This window comes from Anoplophora glabripennis, unplaced genomic scaffold (assembly GCF_000390285.2).
Source record: "Anoplophora glabripennis isolate ALB-LARVAE unplaced genomic scaffold, Agla_2.0 scaffold124, whole genome shotgun sequence".
Classification (NCBI taxonomy): Eukaryota; Metazoa; Arthropoda; class Insecta; order Coleoptera; family Cerambycidae; genus Anoplophora; species Anoplophora glabripennis.
In genome coordinates this window covers 1,066,152-1,092,580 of record NW_019416267.1, presented here as the reverse complement: position 1 = coordinate 1,092,580, position 26,429 = coordinate 1,066,152, and positions in this window count along the sequence as shown.

Genomic DNA, 26,429 nt, shown 5'->3' with positions numbered 1-26,429 from the left:
CAGCAAGTACAGAGCGAGACGAAATCGATGATATTACAGAAATTTTAATGATATAAATAAATAAATTTTTTTATTATTTGTTCTTTTCGAATGGGTTCTCATAATGATAATGGAACGGTATCAATCAAACACTCTACAAATATATGACAGTATCGCCAGCGTTTGATTTACAATAGATTCTGTAATTACGAGTATATACGACTTTTATTCGATAAGCGGAAAATAAAGATAAATAAGGGAATTAAACAATGGGAATAAAGGGGTCCACATGGACGTCTGGCTTCGATAAAACAGACACACACTCTGATATAATCGGCTAATAAATTTCAATTTTCTCCAGATCAGAAACAGGTTCTAATGTACCTTTTCGGTAAGCAAACCGCCTGATATATTTGGTAGGGAACATGAGTTCTGTGATAAGCAGTAGCATTCCACATTTTTTATTTATTATTAGAGTTAGCGCCTACGGATGTATTTACCGTCGCACCGTAGCGGATTGTCTAGCCTAATAAATACTGGGCACACCTTCGCAAAGGCACTGGTTTTGTAGAAAAACTTTCAGCTGCTCCGTTTTCTACCGAAATATTTTAGATTTTAGGATTCATGAGCACTATTTGCACTTTGGTTAATTTTTTAATTGTTTATATCATTTTCTGTATTTGGGACTCTTTAGTAATGCCTGTTGGGCTTAGCTTTATCCCCTGGAATCTCCTCCACAAGCACCGAAAGTACTGCGCGGATTGGACGCCAGGTAGATGGTAGATCTTGAACTGTGTGCTTGTGAAAAATTTTTAACAATGTTTTCATTCGCAAACATATTTATTATTATATGTATATGATTACAATATGTAGGTATATCGCAAGTAAACGAGTACTATATAATGCAATTATGTATTTCAATTTCGAATTCACTCAAAAAATCCGGAAAAAACTGTATTTAATTTTTCAGTTTTTTTATGCCTGTCTGGCAAACCCTCTAAATAAGCAAGGACTATTTCAAGATCTGAAAAGACAACGAATTAACTATATTTTAGGTCGTGTAGGTACTCTGATCAGATACTTCCGCTGTGGTATTAGAATCGCGAGATACAGCAGTCGGCGTTCGATCACAGGTCTGGGTGGCTCCGCAAATTTTTGGGGATCGCTGTTCGGTTTGCATCCTGATATCCAGACTCTCCAGATTCAGATAACCTGTGACTGTTGACTTTGCGAAAAAATTCGGAACTGGGGTAAAATTTTAGGTATCTCCAGGAGTCGTTGGTGGTCGCTCTGCCAATGGCGACAGTTCAGCGGTTGAATTCGAAACATATGTAAAAATTTCCCACAGCATCTTCTGCTTCACATAAATGCGTTTAAACATTTGCAAACTTTTGGTTAAATTTTCCACGCGTACAGATTTTGCAAACGGCTCCGGTGGTGTCCGGAAAATTATTTATGTATATTCTTTTAAATATTTTCTCGGCACATAGATTTTTTGAATATAGTGAGAGAGAAATTCAAATCAAATTCAAAATTGCTACATCGAAACATAAAAACAAATTGCTCCATATTTTTCTCAAATTCTGATTCACTAATTCGATATGTTCGTTTTAATTTGTCAAAACTTAGAAACATTAAAACAAATTAAGTAATAGGAGCTAGCTTTTACAACCAATTGAATGGGTAAATGAAAAATTAAGTCATTAAGAAATCTCTAGTCACAAAACATATTTTAAACACGGAAAGCATGGCACATCCATCCACATAATGAATAAAAATGTCGATAGATTATTTTTATTGTATCTTATGCCTTTATAATCAAATCAATTGTGAATTTAACATTATTGTAATTTCTAGGAATTACCTTAAATCCATATAAGAACATTTCGGAAACATATTTATTTTTAATCAGTCACTGTACTCTATTTCGGTTCAGCAGATTTGAACTGGGACACGCTGTATATTCCAAGTGCTATTAACTGAAACAAAATCGGGGATGTGTTGAAACTGAAGAACTAATTCCAATACCATTATAATGGTTTCTTTCTGACTTGCCGTTGTTAGAATCCCGTCTAGTGGGAAGTAATCTTTTTCCGGTCTGACTGTTTTTCGTTTACACTTCCATTATCGCGATGTATATAGCACAATTTTCTAGAAGCATTTTGGCGAATTTCAGGACATTAATTGTAGTGTTTCTTTTTCGAATCGGTACACATCTCGCGATTTTCAATTTCAAAGCTGTTTATGTGTTAAATACAGTGATCCTATGTCCTTATTTATAACGCATTTTTCACAAATTTTGAATATACTCTGTAATATTTTATATTTTTATATTTAAGTTTATGTGCATATATTTATATGCCCATGCACAAATATACAGGGTGTCCCTGAAAAGGATAGACAACGCTTGACCACAGGTTCCTTGGATGAAAACAAGACTATTTAGCCTAACTTACCTATATACAAAAATGCACGCCTACTGAGATATAGCCTTCTAAATATAGAACAGATAACCTAATTTTTTATCAAATAATTTGAAAACTGTTTTTCTTAGAAACTTAAAATTTGGTACACATATTTTTTTGTATAAGGGCAATGTAAATATGGAATTTGGTGAGAATACGTATACATGATGTTCTCTTTCTAGTGCCTATGCGCCACTGACTATCCCGTAACTTTTTTGTATGTACGCCAATGACGACAGAATTTATGGTTTTAAAAATAAGCACTATTTCAGAAAATTTTTTGCCTAATACAAAATTTTGATATCGTTTATGGATTTCGAGTAAAATTGGCATTTTTTACGCATTTTAAAATATAAAATCAGTTGAAGATAAATAGAACATTCTAGTACGAGGTGCCATATAACAGAGAAACAAATTGATAACAATAATTAAAAGGTTCTGTGTCAAGCTAGATGTGATTTAATTTTAGATTACTTTGTTTTTTATTGCAATTTATACTTTTGCTGAACAAACTGATATGTTAGTAGTTTTGGGTTATTGTGAAGGAAATTGTTGTGCTACTGTTCGAACATATGCTGAAAGATTTCCTAATCGAAGAACTCCAAATCACAAAACATTTGCTAATGCGGAGAGACGCCTTCGGGAAACAGGACGTTTTTTACCTGTAACATTAAATCGTGGATAATGTACGGCCGGAATTATTCAGCTGGAGGAACAAATTTTGGAAAGGGTCGAAGAAATTCCTCAAGTAAATAAAAGGCGTTTAGCGGCAGAGGTTGGCTTTCAAAAAGTTCCTTTAATAGAGTATTAAAAGACCAGTTATTACAGGTTACAGGTATTACAGGGTACAGGTAGGTATTACAGGTTATTAAAGGTCTAACAGGTGGATAGGTAGAGGAAATAATGCCCCTTTAAAATGGCCACCTCGATCCCCGGACCTAAACCCATGTAATTATTTCATTTGGGGAGCGTTGAGGACCACAGTTTAAAATAACTTTTCAGTAAATACAGAAAACGAATATGGGAAAGAATACAACATGAAATTAATGTTATGAGAGGTAATGCACAATTATTGGATAATTTCTAATTTTCGAAGAACTAATGTTTGCGTTTAAGAACAAGAAAGTAACTTTGAGCATTTACTGTAATATTATTTTAATGTGATTACAAATATCAGTTTATTTAAAATGTTAATGTTGACTTTCTTACATTATTAGTTGATATTGTTTATTTAAAATATTAGTGTTGATTTTTATTTTATTGATTGATAATACTAATACCAAAAATGTGTAGTTATTTTTTTTAATGTGACGTTTTTTCATTATTATTCCCTGCTTTGAGGCTGCAGTTATAAATTATTTTTTATAAATCGGAATTTTTGCCTATATTTAATGTATAAAAAATGCGAATTTTACTCGAAATCCATAAACGATATCGAAATTTTGTAAGAGCAAAAAAATCTTCTAAAATAGTGCTTATTTTTAAAAATATAAATTCTGTCGTCATTGGCATACACACAAAAAAGTTACGGGATAGCCAGTGGCGCACAGGCACTAGAAATAGAACATCCTGTATATGTATTCTCTCCAAATTCTATATTTACCTTGCCGTTATATAAAAAAATAAGTGTACCAAATTTGAAGTTTCTAAGAAAAATAGTTTTCAAATTAATTGAAAAAAATAGGTTATCTATTCTATATCTAGAAGGCTATATCTCAGTAGGCGTGCAGTTTTGTATATAGGTATGTTAGGCTAAATAGTTTTATTTTCATCCAAGGAACCTGTGGTCAAGCGTTGTCCATCCTTTTCAGGGACACCCTGTATATAAAAACTAAAATAAAATACAATATTTATTATTATATAAATATTTCGTATACTGTAATTCAATGGGAACAGATCAGACTTTAATGTCATTTGGATACAACACTTTTCAAAATATACTTCGATTACAAACGTCTACGCAATTCCTTTACTTTGACGTTTTTAACTTTCATATTTGCCATAACGAAACATACAACCGAATTACAAAAATTGCTAAATTAGAAATCATTCAATAAGTCTCAAAATAGGTAAGCTTCCGTATTAGTTCTGGAAATTTCATTAAATTTTAGCGTTAAAATCATTTTTTATCTCCAAAAAACATTAATTAGAATTCGCAATAATCCCACGAGATCCATAAACAGGGTAAATGGTATTAAAACTTTTAAGCATACATAAAAATGGTAATGACAACACCTAGTATAGAACAGAAGTAATCACATAAGCTTTATTAAAGGACTGAACGATGTAGAATTATCCCTCACAAAAGCTCTGCAAAAGTAATAGAGGCTTCAAATATTCCCTAAAATAAACTTTTCATCTTAATACCGTACCGAGAAAGTAAAACTTATTCACATCCCAGGAACTTCATAAAAGACTTAGTGAGAGGCTTTAGGTGTTTCCAAACGGCAGTTTATGGATGATGAAAACACAGGAGATATTAATTTAAATGATGTACTTCATGAATAAAACATGAATTTAAAATTTTTCTAGATAAATGTTCCACTACGACGCTGAAAGTAAGAAAAAAATGTTGCCACCAAAATTACTCGGCAAATTGAAAATTAATTTTAATTTAAGACTGTCCTACTTGCCCATAAAAATACTGTTATATCATTCTATTGTTTGCAATATTGGGCATAATTTTGTTATAGCTGTTTTACATTGACAATTTATTCATCAATAAATTGACGAAGTTCTTCATCAATTAATTCACGAATTTATTGGTAACCAGTGTGGTTTTACACTGCTACAGACTTTGTCAAGTTTTTTGACGTATGAATCAGTTCTACCAATGAATCAAAGAAGCAAATAAATTTCAAAAAGTCACCTTTCCACTCATAATTGTCGTGATACAACAGCGGTACCGTTCTGACGCATAATATATAAATATTAGTTTTTGTAAATAACAAATCAGTAAAAACAATGCGAAACTAGCACGACGCCACACAATTATTTACATATTCCAATAACATAACCTCATTACTGATCTGAGGCTGGAAATCTGTTGGCTTGGTACTTCTGAACTTCACGAAGAAATTGACGAAAATTAGAACATGCTCTAATTCGTCAAGAAGTTGATGAATAAATTGATGAAGTTATTTTACAGCTGATTTGGTGCATTACACTTGTTCAATTTCTTGATGAAGCGACTTCATCAATTAATTGATCAATAAATTGTCAATGTAAAACAGCTTTTAGATCAACGAAAACAATGTCCCTTGTCAGTTTTAAAAAAGAATGTTTTAGAGAAAAGTTGTACCAATGTTGATTTGGTATCTACTAAGAATATTTTCAGGTGTGTGGAGAGTGCTTAATATGGAAGGAGCAATACCCATCTTTGACTTTTTCAAAGGAGTACTCGTATAATACTGCTGTTTCAAGTTCGTTTGTTTTAGTTTAATACGGCTTTTTATACAGGCTGTTAATGATAAGTTTTGCCAAACTTTAATGGCGTATTCTACCGAAGAAAATAATCAAGTTTTGTCCTATAAAAATTTTTGACATGACGCTTCCCTACGAAGATACAGGGTGTTAAAGGTTTCAAATATTTATATTATTTTTCCTGTAACTTCACTCGCAAAAAAGATGGAATGATAAAATCTGGGGGATGACATTTTTTAGTAGAGACTATTTTTTCATGCATAACTTATTCCAAAAAAATCGCACGCCACTGGTTTTTAAATAATTTTAAAATGTACAATCAAAGTATTCTTGAAAGGTATTCGTAAAGTTTAATGGTCTTTAGATAATTGGAAAATCAAATAAGAAGAAACTTAAGTACCTACGTTGCTATTTACCATTTTCTATTGATTGCTAAATGTGTAATAATAAATTGTGTAATAATAAAACCAGTGATTAGGATACTAATTATTCGGCAATTGTGAGGTGGTACCCCATCATGCATATACCACAATAATTGACGTAATCTCAATAGCACTTCTTCTATGTAGAAGAAACCTTTTATAAGTTCTACCATCGAGGGTTCTGCGTAAAAAGTAGGGCCAGTCGAGTAATCGCCCACAAAGCCTGCCCAAACATTCAGAGAAAACTGTTCTTGGAATCGACGTTGGGAATATGCGGATTGTCATCCGCCCATTGGTAGTTATTATGATGACAATTCAAAATGGTGTCTCTTGTGAATTTCGCTTCATCGGTAAATAATATTAATAACTGAAAATCAGGCTGTACGCATTGTTGTAAAAACCACTGACAAAATTCAATCCTCGGTTGATAGCCATTTTTATTTAATTAATGCATGAACTCGCTGGACATAATATGGGCGTAATTACTGCTCACATAAGACGTTCCAGATTGTTACATGTGATACACCCAAATCTGTTGATACCTGTCTGGTACTGGTAGATGGTTCTTCATCTACAGATTCCAAACTTCTATCTTCCAAATGAACTGTACGAACAGGTCTTTCTCTTGCTCGACGTTTTGGTAGCGACAAACATGCAGTTTTACTAGCTCGATGGTGAACGCTAGAAAAAGTATTCCTTGTTGGACAACGTCGATTTGGAAAAGTCTGTCTATAAAGTCATCAGCTTGTCTAGCATTGTCATTCGCTCTACCGTATGTAATTTTTTTTTTAGGACGATTAGAACGGGAAGTAATACAGTAAAATTTCTCTAAGAAAAGTTTATTTGAAAAAATAGAGCTTTTTAACATGAAAAAAAAATTGGGTATTTTTCTGCAAAAAATATAATTGATGACGTCATTAGTCGTTTCTGTCAAATCCCAAAGATAATAAATTGCCAGTGTTGCGAGAAACAACTACTCCGCGGGCTATATGCCCCGACCGGCATTGAATTACACTCGCAACAGCTAGGATAAGGGCCAAAGATAATATTTTCGATTGAAAATGGAAATTTTTTTATATCCTCACAGTAGGCCCATACTGTCGAGCTTGAGACATCCTATACAAACATTTAATGCTGATGACAATTTTTCATTTATTAAATATAGTTGTTGAATATTAATTAATCAATAGAACAATATGAAAAGTATACAACTTAGTTATTGAAAATGAAATTATTAATTTAGAGGACTTATTTTTGTTTCACTGAAATCAAACAAAATTTAAAATCCAACCATATATGTTTTACGTATCGAGACAATTCTTCCACAAAGATAACTGCTTGTCCACTCAACAAATTACGTTATAACTAAACCATTCGAAAAATAGCCGCAGCGATAAATTTACAACTTATTTTATTTGGCAAATTTTAGCCTTTCTGTAATGTATTCTTTCGATGTTCGACATTTATCCAAAGCTTTGTGCTTTGGCCCCGACTAGCCGCAAGCTTTCCTAGTAATTTAATGTTTACAGATCCGGAGCACCCGAATTGATACAGCCAAGTTTCGTCTATAAATTCATAAATAGGTATAAAAAATGGTTCACTGGACATGACATCATAATGATAAAAATAATATTCAAAAATGTAAAGATCCAGGAAAATTCAATGTTATTTTTCAGTCATTTGTAGCTTATCTAAGTGTAAAATAAAGTGTCCCGTTTAAATTTGGATTTTGGACATACAGAATACATCGCGTACGGTACTGTAAACATAATCATACTCCGGAGAATGCTTTTAGGAAACTATTAACACATGAATTAATCACAATTATTGAGTATCTTTACAAATTTGCTGGACAAAACAGGAAAGGTACATTTTCCGATGTTTACATGTTCTCAGTGATCTTTCAATGCGAAAAATTAAAGGAAATTGCTCTAGTTTTGCGTTACACTTCGTCACTTCCTGGTTGAATCTACTTGCCTTACTAAAAGTGTGATTTCTTGCCTATAAAACGGCAGTCATAAATTTTTGTTTTATTTAATATAGATGTTCTATAAATACTGGCTGTCAAACACAGGAATATGTATTTTTGAACATTAAACGGAAAAACAACAAAACACTATGTGCCTAAATATTACACGACGGACTGATTTGGTTTTAACAATATGCAATAAATAATACTGGTGTTATTATACATAAAACAAAATAATTTTGTTACAATAATAACCATAAATTGCATTTCAGCTGTTATGGGATCATGTTTAAAATAAATTACATATAATGTATGTGTATGTACTCAACTATTACTCTCCATAATAAATGGGAAGTATTAAATTGTTATAAATTTTCATTAAATGAGAAATTAGCTTTGTAAGTATTACAAAAAAATGTTTTAAAAATAATTTGTAATAATTTGCGCAGCTGTTACTTGATATAGGTACAAAACAACTAAAAATCATTGTAGAAACGACTCCTTACAAAAAAGAATAATATATTATATAGGTACATTAACATTTTCAAGAAAAAATAAAATACAATATAATTAGTTTCCATTAAAAAATCTTTTATAAGGATGTAGTAATGCTAGTTTATTTAATAATTTAATATCACAATATATAAGGTGTCTCGATTTGTATGTGCACATGTCATTAACATCGAGAAAGTACAAAACAAGTGAAGTGAAATTTAATAACACTGACTGGGCCTACTGCAATCTATTAATTTCAGTTATTAAAGATTAATTATTGTGCAAGAAAAAGCATACATTTTTGTGCAGTTCAAAAAAGAATAAATAAAACAAATTATAAAATAAATGGAAATATCCCTAGAACTGATACATTTTTAAATTTGTATATAAAATTTAAAAGTTGATCATGGAAATTGGCACGGCGATATTCTACAAGTGTAAAATAAGATTGTGGTTTAAAAAATTGCTAACACAATTTTTCCAAAATTTACTTCTACATAAATGGCCTGATATTCATTCAAATTTCAGTGTTCTTGATGGGGTCCTATAAAGGTCCTAAGGGTCCTGATTTTATATATTTATTTTTTAAATGTCAAATGATTATCATAGTAGCCCGTTTTAAAATTTGCAATTAAAAATGTCTAATTTTTGTTACTTCTTTACCTGGATAAAATTCATGATTTGATAAGTATGTAAATATCTGCCAGTAAGCCACTCAACCTGCACCAACTTTTTTTCGATACAATATAGAATAGCTTATAAAACGGAAGTATTTACTTATTATTAATAGTTCGACAACATTTTAAAGTAGCTATTTTAATGAATGAACATTGGCGGATATGATAGATCTATCAATTAAATTGAAACTTTTCCTCTTTGCCTTTATTTTCCTCGGAATAATATTAAATCTGTAAAAAGACGAGCCTTTACTGAAAAAATCAGAAATAAGTATATTCATTACATTTTTAATGCAAATCTGTCATGTCTTTTTTGTATAGGTTTTATAAACTACCCTTATTATGTTGCTCATTGGGCAATGCGAACAACGACCAGTAACGTGCCTAGTCACTTAAGTATAAAACTTAATCGCAACCCAACAACGCAAATAATGTCATTCTAGCTTATGTGAATATCAGTAATTAGAAATTTAACATTTCGGAAAAATAATAAAAAAACAGAAACAAATATTATTTATTCATTTTTTCCGAAGCAAAAAAATGGGAAGATTGGAGAACACTTGACATAATGCTTGTTAAAATATTTCCCTATTTAAAACAACACATAGAAACAAAATATTGATCTCTCTAACTAAAAGATACTACTTTTTAATCAAATTTCTGAATAAAAACAATCAAAAAAACTGAGCTCAGAAAAAACATTTACTCTGTAGAAGTATCTTCAGATTACATATCTGATATTTTTGGTTAAAGAGCAATACGCTCTTACTCATTCTCGACTTAGTCTGATAATTATTTTTATTAGAAGAATTTCTAAAGGTTATTATTTTTTTTAAATATGTATACCTAATAATATATTATTTATTTCTGCAAATATGACAGATAATATCTAGTATTATATCTATTATATTCTAGTAGTAGTATATTATATATTATATTCTACATATTATACAGTGTGTCCAAGATAAAGAATAATTAAAAAATAATAATACGAATTTATGAAATGTTTTATTATTTCTAATTCGTATTGCTAATAGTAGCAAAAAAATTATTGGATATTTTGTGCTTTATTGACTTTTATCCGCCAATAGATAATTTGAAAATGTTCAGAGCTGTATTCAGGAAAAATTTTAAATGATAGATAAAACAAGCTAAAAACCTTTTTTTAGCGATTATAATAGTAATATTATCTAATTCTGAATTAAAAATGACTAGAATTAGATGTCATAAAAATAGCAGCCACGTATTTAAAAAAAAAATAACCTGATGATGGCCCCTCGAAGACGAAACGTTGGATTGCAAAAAAGTTGACGCTATTGGATAGAGCGAAAAAAGTGGCAATGAATTTTAAAACTTTCTAAACGGCATATTATTAGGTATAAAAAAACACAACGTTTTTCTAATTTGAGCCACACCGTATCTCTTACCGTTTCCTAGATCCTAATGCTATCCCATCATTATCTTGGACACACTGTATTCTAGTAGTAGTAGTCTAATTATTATATCTTTTATTATACCAATTATATTACATATTATATCAATTATAGACATACAGGGTGTTTCAGAAAGACCTCCTGTAAATTCAGGGGGTGATAGTACGACAAAAAATAAGAAATTAGTGAAATTCTTAATTTTTGTCGTACTATCACCCCCTGAATTTACGGGAGGTTTTTCTGAAACACCCTATATATTACAATAGTCTAATTATTATATTTATTATATTCTATAACTTAACGAAGTATAGGTTTTAAAAATTTTCCCTTTCCTTTTTTTAAATTTTTCTAAAAAAAAACCTTTTTTTTTCTAACAGAATTTTTCCAGAAGTTTTCAATTTATTTTTATAGCTTTTAGAAAACTCATTCTATTGCAAATTATTTTGTCCTACGTGGAAATTCAAAATAAAATATTTTTACGAGACTATTCGTGCGGACTATTTTGCAGATCTTTGAAAAAAATATGATACAAAATAAATGGGGATGACCCTATATTACGAGCGACTTTCCGAAAGTCCGGCCCTAGCCGAAAGGGCTTATCCGACGTGTTTCTATCGGAAACGATGTTTACTTTCAATCTAAAGCCGGCAACATTACTTCAAACGAGTGTAATTTTCTACGGTCTGTCGGAGGAACGCACCCCATGATCGAAGTGACGCTGATAGATTGAAATTCGGTGGTCAGCCAGATAGAAAACCCAAAGAAAGAGTGTCAGGATTTTTACACTACAGCAATCTACCGACGATTCGAATTCCAGGAACGATTCCGCTGCCACGCCAGGTTAGGAAGATAAGAGAATAAAAAGTACTTAGACCATGACGGGAAAGTTTATTGAACCGGACATATAATATTTCTTATGAAATAATGTGCATTTTGTTTTGAATTTCTATCTTTAATTTTATTTTAAAACAAATATTATTTTGTTAAAAAAATTAAGCGTGATAAAATCAAAATATAACTTTTCGTTTGCATATACAGGGTGTCTCTGAAAAGGATGGACAACGCTTGACCACAGGTTCCTTGGATGAAAACAAGGCTATTTAGCCTAACTTACCTATATACAAAAGTGCACGCCTACTGAGATATAGCCTTCTAAATATAGAACAGATAACCTAGTTTTTTTCAAATAATTTGAAACTGTTTTTCTTAGAAACTTCAAATTTGGTACACATATTTTTTTATATAAGGGCAATGTAAATATAGAAAATGGTGAGAGTACATATACAGGATGTTCTCTTTCTAGTGCCTGTGAGCCACTGGCTATCCCGTAACTTTTTTGTATGTACGCCAATGACGACAGAATTTATTTTTTTAAAATAAGCACTATTTTAGAAGATTTTTTGCCTCTTACAAAATTTTGATATCGTTTATGGATTCCGAGTAAAATTAACATTTTTTGCACATTAAATAACATAAAATCAGTTTAAGATAAATAGAACATTCTAGTACGAGGTGCCATATAACAGAGAAACAAATTCATAACAATAATTAAAAGGTTCTGTGTCAAGCTAGCTGTGATTTAATTTTAGCTTACTTTGTTTTTTATTGCAATTTATACTTTTGCTGAACAAACTGATATGTTAGTAGTTTTGGGTTATTGTGAAGGAAATTGTTGTGCTACTGTTCGAACATATGCTGAAAGATTTCCTAATCGAAGAAATCCAAATCACAAAACATTTACTAATGCGGAGAGACGCCTTCGGGAAACTGGACGTTTTTTACCTGTAACATTAAATCCTCAAGTAAATAAAAGGGTTTAGTGGCAGATGTTGGCTTTCAAAAAGTTCCTTTAATAGAGTAGTAAAGGACCAGTTATTACAGGTTACAGGTATTACAGGGCACAGGTAGGTATTACAGGTTATGAAAGGACTAACATGTGGATAGGTAGAGGAAATGGCCACCTCGATCCCCGGACCTAAACGCATGTAATTATTTCATTTGGGGAGCGTTGACGACCACAGTTTAAAATAACTTTTTAGTAAATACAGAAAACGAATATGGAAAAGAATACAACATGAAATTAATGTTATGTGAGGTAATACACAATTATTGGATAATTTCTAATTTTCGAAGATCTAATGTTTGTGTTTAAGAACAAGAAAGTAACTTTGAGCATTTACTGTAATATTATTTTAAACGTGATTACAAATATCAGTTTATTTAAAATGTTAATGTTGACTTTCTTACATTATTAGTTGATATTGTTTATTTAAAATATTAGTGTTGATTTTTATTTTATTGATTGATATTACTAATACCAAAAATGTGTAGTTATTTTTTTTAATGTGACGTTTTTTCATTATTATTCCCTGCTTTGAGGTTATAAATTATTTTTTATAAATCGGACTTTTTGCCTATATTTAATGTATAAAAAATGCGAATTTTACTCGAAATCCATAAACGATATCGAAATTTTGTAAGAGCAAAAAAATCTTCTAAAATAGTGCTTATTTTTAAAAATATAAATTCTGTCGTCATTGGCATACACACAAAAAAGTTACGGGATAGCCAGTGGCTTACAGGCACTAGAAAGAGAACATCCTGTATATGTACTCTCACCATTCTCTATATTTACATTGCCCTTATATAAAAAAATATGTGTACCAAATTTGAAGTTTCTAAGAAAAATAGTTTTCAAATTATTTGAAAAAAATAGGTTATCTATTCTATATTTAGAAGACTATATCTCAGTAGGCGTGCACTTTTGTATATAGGTAAGTTAGGCTAAATAGTCTTATTTCCATCCAATGAACCTGTGGTCAAGCGTTGTCCATCCTTTTCAGGGACACCCTGTATGTAAGCAATACATTTTTAGTTGTGGTTTAATTTACCTTTATGAACTATAAAATAAAACCTTTAAATATTATATCGAAAATGGAACATTTTATCGAAAGAACTAAAGAGTACCTTTTTTGTAGAGGAAATGAGTGTCTATCATAATATGTTGGCATCTGAATTTGAAAATTTCGACAAGCAAAAAAATTGGGGCAAATTTTAGCCGACAACTCCCCTAATTGAGACGCCCCTGACTAACCTTTTTGAAAAATTTTATGATGATCTATTTCGACTTTTAATGAACGTTCACGACGTCAAAATTTATAATTTTCCTTCAACCCATTTCGGAAATATATTTAAAAAATGAAATTTTTGAGGTCTCATTTAGGGGGGCGTAGCTCCCTTAGGAAGCATTTCTCAACACATGTTTATATGGAAAAATGTTTATTTTCAAGTTGTAAATTATTGGACACTGATTATGAGACAGCCTGTCCTACTAACGTCGGCGAGGTACGATATTAGGGAAAGTATAGGAGCTAGAACTTCGGGAAAAAAAATTTGATGAATAATTTGACTAAGAGAAGTCGCTGGAAATAGTTTTCAAGTTCGTAGCTCGGCCGCTAGGGGGCACAATCTACATACCAAAATATAGAGTTGAATTTTTCTCAAAAATGTTTCCTATTCAGGCATATTAAATAGTACAAATATGGATAGCCGGATTTATTGCCCATAACTTTTGTTATTGAAATTTTGTTCTATGTCTCTACAGAAAGAGTGGGGGAAGCCCCTAATATCTGATAAGAAAAATGATCTTTTTAAGGATTGGTTCATCAAAAGTCCATGGTGTTATACCTCGTTGGAAAGGTCTTTTCATGCTTTATCTTGTGGCGTAATGTCATTTACCTCAATATGGAAACCTATAAATGGTGTTATTTCAGAAGAATGCCGATTTATGGGTTTTTCTCAAAAATTTCAAATGCAATGCTATAGTTTTCTTTACATAAATGAATTTGGCACAAAACATTGATGAATATAGTATAAGTTTGAAATTTCTAACGAAAGTGTTGTTTACTTATCGGCGACACTTATTCAAGTTTAGATTGTTTCACGTATAAGAGAAAACTTTTTAAAGGTTAGTTTGAACAGCATAAAAATGGCTACATTTTGACGCTAAAAAGGGTTCGATATCTTTTTTTTGTTATCAAGTTATTCGCAAATTAGTGAGCAATAAATAAATAATGATAATGAATTGAGGGACACGATGCTAGCGAAAAGACCTTTAATTACCGAAACAAAATGGTAATTAAATGTCCAATTCAATTAGCCTTTAAATCGAAATTTGGTCAACTTGCATTGAATTTTTGATATAAGTTAGTTTAGGGCATATAATAACAATAGGTGACAAATTTTTGGTGAAAAAATATAAAATAAAGGGGTTTTTCAATTTCAACTCAAAAGGGGTAAGAGCTAGAAAAAAAGTTTCTTATAAAAGTTGTAGGGCATAAAATTCTACATTCCAAAAAATTACTGTCACTCACTTATTGTTATTATATACCTCAAACTAACTTATATCAAAAGTTCGGGCAAGTTGCGATTGAAAGGCCTATTTAATTGAACTGTAGGTACAACAGAGTGGAATAAATCCATAATAGCTCTAAAACTGCTTTTTTCAACGAGAAGTTCGATTGGATTTTTTTTGTTATAAATACGATTTTAAATGAAATGTCATTAGAAGAAATTAAAAAAATCACTTTTGAATTTTCTAAAAGGTAGTACAGTACACCTAAGAAAAAAAGACTTGATTTATTGATTAAAAAAAAAATTGTAAATTGAAAACGATTTGCTTGCTAAATAAAATAGAACAGCTAATACTTTCTTTAATTGCGGACAAATGCGTAAAGAATGAACTTAGTGAAAATTGTATCGATTTTACTTTATTTTATATTCTAAGTAGGGCAATAGATATAACATTTCGCATTTCGCACACACCTTAAATTCTGTCAATACCTTTGATAATGCTAATAATAAAGGAAAACAGTTTGATATGACAAATAATAAAGGGAAAATATTTTTTAAGATATCCTTGATGCATATATGTACATATTTGAATTGTAGAGAGGACCTTAAAAAAATATATGGTTAGGACAGAAAGACAGTATTTAAAAAGAATATATGTAAAAATCTGGTGCCTGAACAACAACAATTTATTTATTGTGCGATCATTTCTGCTCAAAGCGGGATGAAGTAAAGGGAAGGTAGAGAAAGAAGTGCTCAACGCTCTAATATTATAAATGAGTCGTCGTTATCCGAAAGTAGGGCGGGTTGTGGCCTGAAATTTTCGACGGGTTTGAATTTATTAGGACGTATTTGTATGAAAACACAGCCATAAAACCAAACTGCTTGCGAGAAAAAACAATAAGAATATATGTACCTCAATGTGAAAAAATTATGCCCATAAATATAATTGAAAGAACGGAGGAGAGAGCTAAAAATCCTCTTATTTATATTACTGCCCTGGAGCCTTCAACAATGGACTTAATAAAGTTTAGGTCGATGAATATTCTGCAAAGTCTGATGAATTAAACAACAACGTGAAAGAAATATTTAATGTAAGGTCGCCGTTTTATACAATGCTTTCTGTGAAATATAAGCATCTGACTTACTTGTGGGGAAAAAATATTTAAATTGGCAAAAAATGGTTTTCGATTGATAAAATATAGACAGAATCTTCAATATTCAAGATGTTTCATTAATAATGGTGTCCAGTGAATTAGCAAATATGTTTACCAACTGACAAATTTTTCATGGAATTTGGTAAGATATGATTTATATTATTCTTATTAATTTAAAATAATTCTTCTAAATAACAGTTTTCAAATTATCCTTTGAAGGATATATGTATTTAGGGCGATTCACAAATGATGACCAAAAATGAAATCTCCGATTCGTTGGTGACTTTTAAGGGGAGTCTTCCCTATAAAGTTTTTATCTAGGACGCTTCGTTAAAAAGATACAGGGTGTTAAAATTAAAAAAATATTTTTATTTTTTTTAAATAATTTAAAATTTAAGTGAAATAATTTGAAATTGGCCAACTGTATTTATGTAAACATTGTGCAAAATCTGAGGGCTTTTCCTCAAATTTACATGCTTCAGTGGCGGAGATACAGGGCATCGGTGGAATATTCTTCTAAATAAAATAGTACGCCACTGCTTCATGGTAACAACCATGATATTTTCGGATTCGTCTTTCATTTTCTGCAAATTACTACTCTCTTTTGTTTTTCGAGTAAAACTTAAAAAACGAACTGAGAACACACTTCGATATTCGAATATAATGCTTTTTAAAATTACATAGTGAGCTGCGATAGCAACTTTGCATTCTGAGCATTTACAAGAAGGAATAAATAATGCTTTCCATCAGATTCAAGCAACAATAAATTGGGAACAAATTACATTTTCGTTACTAAAAAGATGTCGAGCCTGTGTTCGTGCAAATACAGGTATTTTTGAGCATTTACTCAAATGAAATTATTAAAATGATGACTAATGTTATTAATTTGTTTATTCGAATAAATAACCGAATGATTAGTGCTTGTCATGTCATTTAGGTAAAAGTGTTTTCAGTTGGTTTTTTAAGTTTTACACGAAAATCAGGTTTTTTTTCGAAAAACATAGGAGAGTAGCAATTTGTAGAGAATTGAAAGACGAATCCGAAAATATCATGGTTGTTACCGTAAAGCAGTGGCGTACTATTTTATTCGGAGAAATATGCCACCGATACCCTGTTTCACCGCCACTGGAGCATGTAAATTTTAGGAAAAGCCCTCAGATTTTGGACAATGTTTACTAAAAGCATGTGCCCAATTTCAAATTATTTCCCTCACTAGTTTTTATATTAATTAAAAAAAGTAAATTTTTTGAAGTTTAACACTATCTTTTTAACAAAGCGTCCTAGATAAAAACTTTATAGGAAAGACTCCCCTTAAAATTCACCAAATAATAGGAGGTTTCATTTGTGGTTACCATTTGTGACCTTGCCTGATAGTAACTCACCTATACTGAATATACGAGTATAAACAAAATGAAGCAGCGTTTACACTTTGAATTTGATGAAGTTGGGAAGTAACGGATATCATTTTTAATCTAAAAAATAAGAAGTGCATGGATGTATATAGTTTTAATACACATGTATTGAAAAGTATATGCAACGCGATATTAATTCCAATGACTAGTTTATTTAATAGTAGTATCATTAGTAATACCTTCCCTGACTCCTTAAAAATATCAAGAGTGGTACCTATTTACAAAAAAAAGAACGTACACGATCCTTCTAATTATATACCAATTTCAGTTACCCCTTACTTTGGAAAAATCTTTGCTGAAAAGACAAATCAGTAATTACTTTGAATGTAATAAAATCCTAAACCCTCACAAGTATGGTTTCCGTAATAAGTGTTCAACTACACTAGTAATCGAGAAACTAACAGCATTTATAAATGAAGGTTTCGAAAAAGGTGAATATATAGGCTCTTAGTTTTTAGATCTTATTAAGGGCGCCATATTCTTGAAATAGTGTTTTCCACAAAGACAAATAATTTAAGTAATTTAATAACTGAATAATTTGAAGCTTATCAAATAAAGGGAATGTTATGTCATGACATCTGTGTATTTTCAAAGACGTCGCAGTAACACGAATAAACAGTTGCAAAAAACGATCAAACCATCAAGGTTTTAGGTACTGAAATTTACGAAAATACTAACTTTTTTATTTATAACTCCACATGTAAATATTCTTATAACATATACTTGCTTAGTCCTACATATGAAAATGTTTACTTTTGTTTATAAGTATGTGAAAATAATTCTTAAAATGTGGGAGGATAACAGCAAACGCATGTTTTAGAAACGCTTTTTTTAAGCTATTATTTTATTTGAGTATGTCAAACATGGAGTACCACAAGGCTCTGTCCTTGGACCATTACATTTTTTAACATATACAAATCATTTCATGAATTCGTTAAATGATGACGTCTTAAATATTTTATTTGCTGATGATACTAGCATATCAATAAGAAATAAAAACTTATTATACTTACTAGAAGATATTCCTAATTTACAGTCTAATGTCCAGAAATGATTTACTAGTAACAAACTTTCTTTAAATATAGCTAAGATTGAGACCATGATATTTACCTTAAGAGAAATTGATAGCGATATAAACACACATTTTGTTAAATTCCTGGGGGTATATTTAGATTCTAAATTGTTGTGGGAACAACACACGATATGTATTTGCAAAAAAATCTCTAAATATACATATTTATTACGGAATCTGGTGGGCAAAGTATCATTAAATACTTTAAAAGTTAATTATTACAGTTTTATTCATTCTAGTATATCTTACGCTCATATCATATCTCATCTGGGGTCATGCAACTTCTTGTAAGAATGTATTTGCCTACCAGAGAAAAGCTGTTAGAATTATGACTGGATTGGGATATAGAGAAAACTGTAAGGAGCAATTTATTAAATTAAATATACTTACCGTTCCATGCATATACATATTAGTCTCTCATGTACGAAAAAGAAAATCTGAGCTCATTTCAGACTAGAAGTATAATATTAGATCCGAAACAATCTGGCCACAAATTTCTTGAGATTGAATAGGACGAGAAATGGTACAGCATATTTGGGTATACGTCTCTATAATGCTTTACCAATGTAGGTATGTATATAAAAAATGTGAATAGACAGTTTCTATTGAATAATGCTTTTTATGATATTGAACAGTTTTTTGTGAGTAATCTAATTTAATGTATTGTATTACCCTGTATATATTTGTAATTATATTCTATTTACGATTTTAATTATGCACATTTTTTTACTATTGTTCAGTCTATGACCTATTTTACTTTGTTTTAATGTGTTTCTTTCTTTCTTTTTCTGTTTTGACGTGTGTAAACACTTTGTGTAATAACATGAAATTAAATAAATAAAAATAAATAAAATCACCCTATATAACGATAAAATTATGAAAAAATAATTGTTTGCATCTAATAATATTTTTCGCATAAATTTTCGATGGGAAAACTCGTTACGTACTTTCAGTTAATTTTCCACCGTGTTGCAAACTTTCAGACGTAATATTTAAAAAATATTAAAATATAATAGCCGCAAGATTTAATATTACAATCACGTTTTATGGTGCGTCTGGAAAGTTCTCAGCCGCAGTGTGCAAAGTTCCCAGCCAACTCGTTCCTTGATACAAGAAAGTTATAATATAAAAACTACAGAAACGTGTACATCTTTTGTCTGACTCTCCTAAAATTAGCCAACAATTCAGCTCAAGAGCTATTACCGCCAGTTTTTCAATTAATTACAAACGCTTTTTAATGAAAAGGAAGGCTTTTAAGAAGCTTTAGTACTTATCTCAGTTTAAACTGCAGTTGTTAGTTGTTATAATTTCCTATTAAGTAAATAAACTTCATGGTAGTATACAACCTCGTCACTAAATAGATACATAGTCCTGCAAAATTTCACATGACTTTTTTTCAAAAATAAGCAAAACATTCATTTCAACGTAAGTCTGCAAATGATTTGTTTTTGAAACGTAGTGTAATAAAATTGTATTATTTTGTTTTTGTATATTACTCTGCTGTATCTGTTTTCTAGGATCATTTATTCAAACTCAGTACATTTTGCCAATTGTGAAAAAAATTAAAAATTAGTGACAATTCCTTGCGTCGAAAGAATCGTTTCGCCTAATCAAAAAATCTCAAAAAATCAGACAAATACAAAATATGGAACAAAAAACATCACAAAACTTCAGAATGGCAATGGGGTCTTCATTAGCACCAATTTTAAGTAATATTTTTGGTAATTTTCTTGAAGAAAACTATTTAAATCAAAAGCCCTCTGTTTGGTGGAAATATACAGGGTGTTAATTAAGTATGTACAATAGATTCAAAGGACGATTATTTGAGTGATTTTACGACAAAAAGTTCATATAAACATTGGTCCGCAGTTGCTTCGTTTTCAAGATACAGGACAGGGTGTTAACTTTTGTAAAAAAATTGCTATTTCGTAAATATCTTAAATACCCTTTACCCAATTCAGTTGTAATTTTGTAGTGTTATTTGTAGTGTTAAGGGGCTAATTTAAGCCTAATTTGATTAGATTCATTAAGTCCAGTGGCGTTCCGAGCGGTACCTTAACGAATATTTTCGACAAAAAGAATTTACGCCACTTACTTTTTTGTAATTTGTATATATTTTTTTAATTAAGCAGCTAAAAATACAACTTTTTTGTCTCTTGAATGTTTTTCGTATCTTGATTAATTTTTGTAGAAAAAAATAAAACCTACTTTATTGCATATTCCTGGACCACATGTAATATTTAAATAACATAAAGTATAAATTACAACATAATTAGGTAAAGGGTATTTACGAAATGGCAATTTTTTTACAAAAGTTTAACATCCTGTATCTTGAAAACGAAGCATCTGCTGACCAACGTTTATATGAACTTTTTGTCTCAAAATTCACTCAAATAGTGATATGTTCAATTTATTGTACATACTTAATTAACATCCTGTATATTTAAATAATATTAATAACAAGGAACCAACAATTACATTAAATTTACTTTGAAAATAGAAAGCAATAGACATTTAAATTTAAAAAAATAACAATTATTTAGGAACAAATGTCCACAGAAAAGCAACTTACATTAATAAATATCTAATTGAAAGTTTTAATTCAAATCATCATACTGATTTCGTCAAAAGATAACATTTTTAATAATGAATTGATATTCATAAAAAATGTACTAATAAATAATCAATACCCTGAGAATTTTGAAAGGAAAACAAATTATGTTAGACAACAAAGAGAAATTACATCCACAATAAAGGTACCGTATCTTCTTGTACTATCGGAAAAAATTAAGGAAAATAGTAACAAATTTAACATTATAACAGTTTTTCAGACAGCAAAATACTTTATTGTCAAAGACTCGCCGAAATAATGATTTTCAAAATTCAAAAAAATGCATTTATAGCATACCTTGTGAATGCAATAAACAGTACGTTGGAGAGACTTCTCTACCTGTGAATATCAATAGATGAGCCCGAAATTGGTATTAGAAAACGAGAATTTGACGAATTTGAAATTTGCGAACACGCTTGGGAAAACGGTCATAATATTCAATGGGGTTCGGCTAAAATTGTGGAAAAAAACTAATACTGTTATAAGAAAATGAAAAGGGACCGTGATTATTTTGTTTCCAACAACTTTTTAAAATACGCGATACAAAGTGATGTGTTTTTTGTACTACATTTTGTATTTGTCTACTTTTTTTAATGTGAAATTTTTTGGTTAGGCAAAACTATTTTCATAAACATAACCCTTGACTGGTCCTTCCGAATTTTTTTCAGTAACTTTTAAATTTTTTCACAGGTGGCAAAGTACACAAAAAATAAAAGAAAATGAAACGAAAACTATGCCACAAACAAATAACTTCAGACAACTTATTAAGTACCTTTTTGAGGACGACAGAATGTACAAACTGTTATCCGAAGTAATACTTTTTTAAAATACAAACTCTAGTTCTCCGAATATTTTTGTTGAGGCAACACTGTCAATTCTTTTATCCCATATATCTTTTTTATATTGTCATTTTTTGTATCTTTAACAGTTTACCTAGTATTGGTCAAAATGTGACATAAAAAATGTTCGCATTTTTTGTATGGTAATTTTTTTGTTAAACAATTGGTGCAATTCTGTTATACATTAAATTAACCGAAGTTACTAAATTTAACAAAATTATCTGAAATGTATAAGTTTCAATGAAGTTTAAATACAAATCTTCTGAATTCTAATTTAATTGCATTGCAGAACATTAATTGAAAATACCAATACTAATTTTTTTAATTTTGACCACTACTTTCATATTTAATGAAAATAAGTGTTATTCTATATGAAAAATATTTATTATTACAATTTATTGGAATTTTTTTATTTTTAACTATTATAATCTCTAGCCAGCTGGCAATATTTATTTGAATTATATGCCTTAATACATATGTACCGTATTTCCATTATAGATATCATTTATCATAATTTGAAAAGAAGCTTACAACAATACAAATAATATATAATAATATATACGATTATGTGTTTGTTTTACATGTTATTTTGTATTATTTCGATTTACTTTATTTGTTTTACTTTTTATGAAATGAGACCTTTGTTGAATAAGAATTAACGTAGTATTTACCTACACATTTGTTTCACCTGTATCAAAACAAAGAAAAAAACATCTGCTATTGAACATTTTTACATTGCGGCTTTCTCTATTTTTATTACTACCAATATGAAATACATGAAAAATATTAAATAATTTTTCTTCTAGGATATTTTTTTATATAAAAGAAAAATACAAAAATTTCGCTTTGTAAAGGAAGTTTGTCAGTTAAATTAAAATCAGTCGTAATATTCATCAAATGTTTCAAAAAAAGTATCTTTTATTACGATATTATGGTAAATTAGATGTTACATAAATTTAAAAAATGTTAACGGATAAGTGTCTAGAAATAGACTTCAAAATCATATTAATGACCATGCAAATATGGAAATATGCATTCGTAGTATTATAATTTTTAAATATTACATAGTCCTTCGAGCGCTCATTTCTTATTAACTTCATGTATTTATTGATACATATAAATATGATTTTAGAGTGATGTTAACATTCAGAAATTATTACTATTTTCCCATTCCTGCGAATTGAAAATTTCCTAATAGCACTGACACCACAGTTCCCTAAAACTTACCACTACACATTTTGGATAATTGAAACATATTTGATGAACTGTTAGTATGTTTTGACAGAAACTTTGAATCACGTACACATTTGCGTATTACTTACGAAGACACGACTTATTCACTTCGATACAAAAAGTACATCCACGGGTTTATGCGTAAAAACAAAAAGCGGAGCAGTGTCTTATGTTTTTTGGCGATAAAAATGCTGAGCTGCTACCTAAGCCTGCTGCTCTTTCGATGGTAGCGTTGGGTCACGGTCGTTAAGAGGGATACGAAACTAGGCATTCGATGACGCCCTTCAAGTTTTTTAAATAAAATATAAAACTTTTCCTTAAATTTGAAAGCATAGGGTGAATTGTTTAGTCAACTAAAGCAGACCTATGTATTTTAGAAATACATTGGTCTGCTTTAGCCTCTGCAAAATACTTACATAGTTTTTGTATACATAAACTGATTGTTCATTCATACATAGAGAGTGTTCTATTTAAAATAGATTCTTCTTAGCTCTAGTTAAAAATACAAAATTTTTTCGATTGGAAGTTACACCAAATGTATTTCTTCACATTTTTGAGTTATTTTCAATCATACAGGATGTTCCTTGCCTTTTGGGCGCTACCTAACTTCATATTTTGATATAGACTATTACTCTGATAAACATATACTGGGTCTAAAATATACTATTTCGGTTTTGTTTAATGTTATTTGTATTGGCAACATTCTGGAAAATATCAAATGTGTATCAAATTAAACATAATGAGGAGTTGCAGTTTTCACCATTCAAGATGAGAAAACTTAAAATCTTAAAAATAATAATTAAAGACATTAGCATCATTATCAAAGTTTTCAATTAGGTACAGATTTTTTATTTTATTGTTCCTAATATTAAACTAGATACAGACAGGTGCTAAATTCAATTTTCCGTCTATTTTATGGTTTGTTGTGATCTATTTCTTATAGTTTGTGAAAAATTTGCGATTTGGCCACGTTAAACCATTGTTTCCAATCCAAAATAGTTAAAAAATCAAGGTCACAGGTCAGTGGATACTACTATGCACTGGGTCGGTGGTACTGCAAATATAATAAATATAAACAACAGGCAAGAGTTTTAATCCCTAGTCTCAGATTTTTTTCTGAAGAAGAAAGCGATATGCATCTCGAAACGTCAAGAAGTTTTAATAACGACGTTGTAACCTTGGAAGTTGTTCAACTGTCTTAACTTAAAAAAAATGAACATATAATTTACCAAGAAGATCACAAGAAATGAAAATCGATAAATCAGTGTATCAGNAATATACTATTTCGGTTTTGTTTAATGTTATTTGTATTGGCAACATTCTGGAAAATATCAAATGTGTATCAAATTAAACATAATGAGGAGTTGCAGTTTTCACCATTCAAGATGAGAAAACTTAAAATCTTAAAAATAATAATTAAAGACATTAGCATCATTATCAAAGTTTTCAATTAGGTACAGATTTTTTATTTTATTGTTCCTAATATTAAACTAGATACAGACAGGTGCTAAATTCAATTTTCCGTCTATTTTATGGTTTGTTGTGATCTATTTCTTATAGTTTGTGAAAAATTTGCGATTTGGCCACGTTAAACCATTGTTTCCAATCCAAAATAGTTAAAAAATCAAGGTCACAGGTCAGTGGATACTACTATGCACTGGGTCGGTGGTACTGCAAATATAATAAATATAAACAACAGGCAAGAGTCTTAATCCCTAGTCTCAGATTTTTTTCTGAAGAAGAAAGCGATATGCCTCTCGAAACGTCAAGAAGTTTTAATAACGACGTTGTAACCACCTTGGAAGTTGTTCAACTGTCTTAACTTAAATAAAAATGAACATATAATTTACCAAGAAGATCACAAGAAATGAAAATCGATAAATCAGTGTATCAGCACAGACAAAATAGCTATTAGCGATACGCTATATTGTCTGTGGTATCAGTGTAATAAAATATGGATATGTGTTAATAAATATTTTCTATAATATCTTCATAACCGAAGATAATTTCGACTTTTGATGGGTATACATTTTTTGTGTAGAATAAAATTCTCTACCTATTTCTGATAGTTACGCGTAAAGATTTAAACGTGAAAAAAAAAATTATAGAAGAATATTCTATGGTTGTAGTAAAATGAACGTCCTGTTTGATTTAACCTAATAGGAAGCCAATCACTGCATATCTCATGAAGAGAAACTCAGACTTAAGGAGAAAACAGAAATAAAAAAGAAGCTTTAACACCCTTTAACTTTTTTTGCGACATTTATCGTTTAAGCAAGTTTGGTTAAATCGACACCATTTGGGTTCTAGATTATACCCTTGACGTATGTACCATTCGTTAGGTGACACCCTGTATATTTATAAATATTCTGTCAGTTATCAATGTCACATACAGGATGATTCACAATTGACGACCAAAAATAGAACCTCGTATTCTTTGGTGAATTTTAAGGAAAATTCTATAAAGTTTTTAATCTTCATTAAAAAGATACAGATTGTTGGCTTTTTGGCTTTAAAATATCACTAAAAATGCGAAAATTTTTCTATGCGCATAAAAAAAATATTGGCTTAACTTTTGGCGGCACAATATGTTAAAAAAAATCGAAAAATGTCATATTTTTCTTTCTATTTAATTATGTATCTTTTCAAGAGTTGATTTAAGGCGACAATGGAAGAGGAAAAAAATGTTTGTAATTAAATTTTACAAAATATGACTAGTTACAAATCGAATGAATCATGATTATTATTGTAAAAATCGAAAAAATCGCCAAAAGTGGGGTTAAAAAACATTATTTTTTAGGGAATTTCTTTTGGGGTTTTTAAGTTTTGTATAGGACCTTCATACTTGGCTCAAGAAAAGTTCATGTTATGTAGAATCATCACAACAAATTT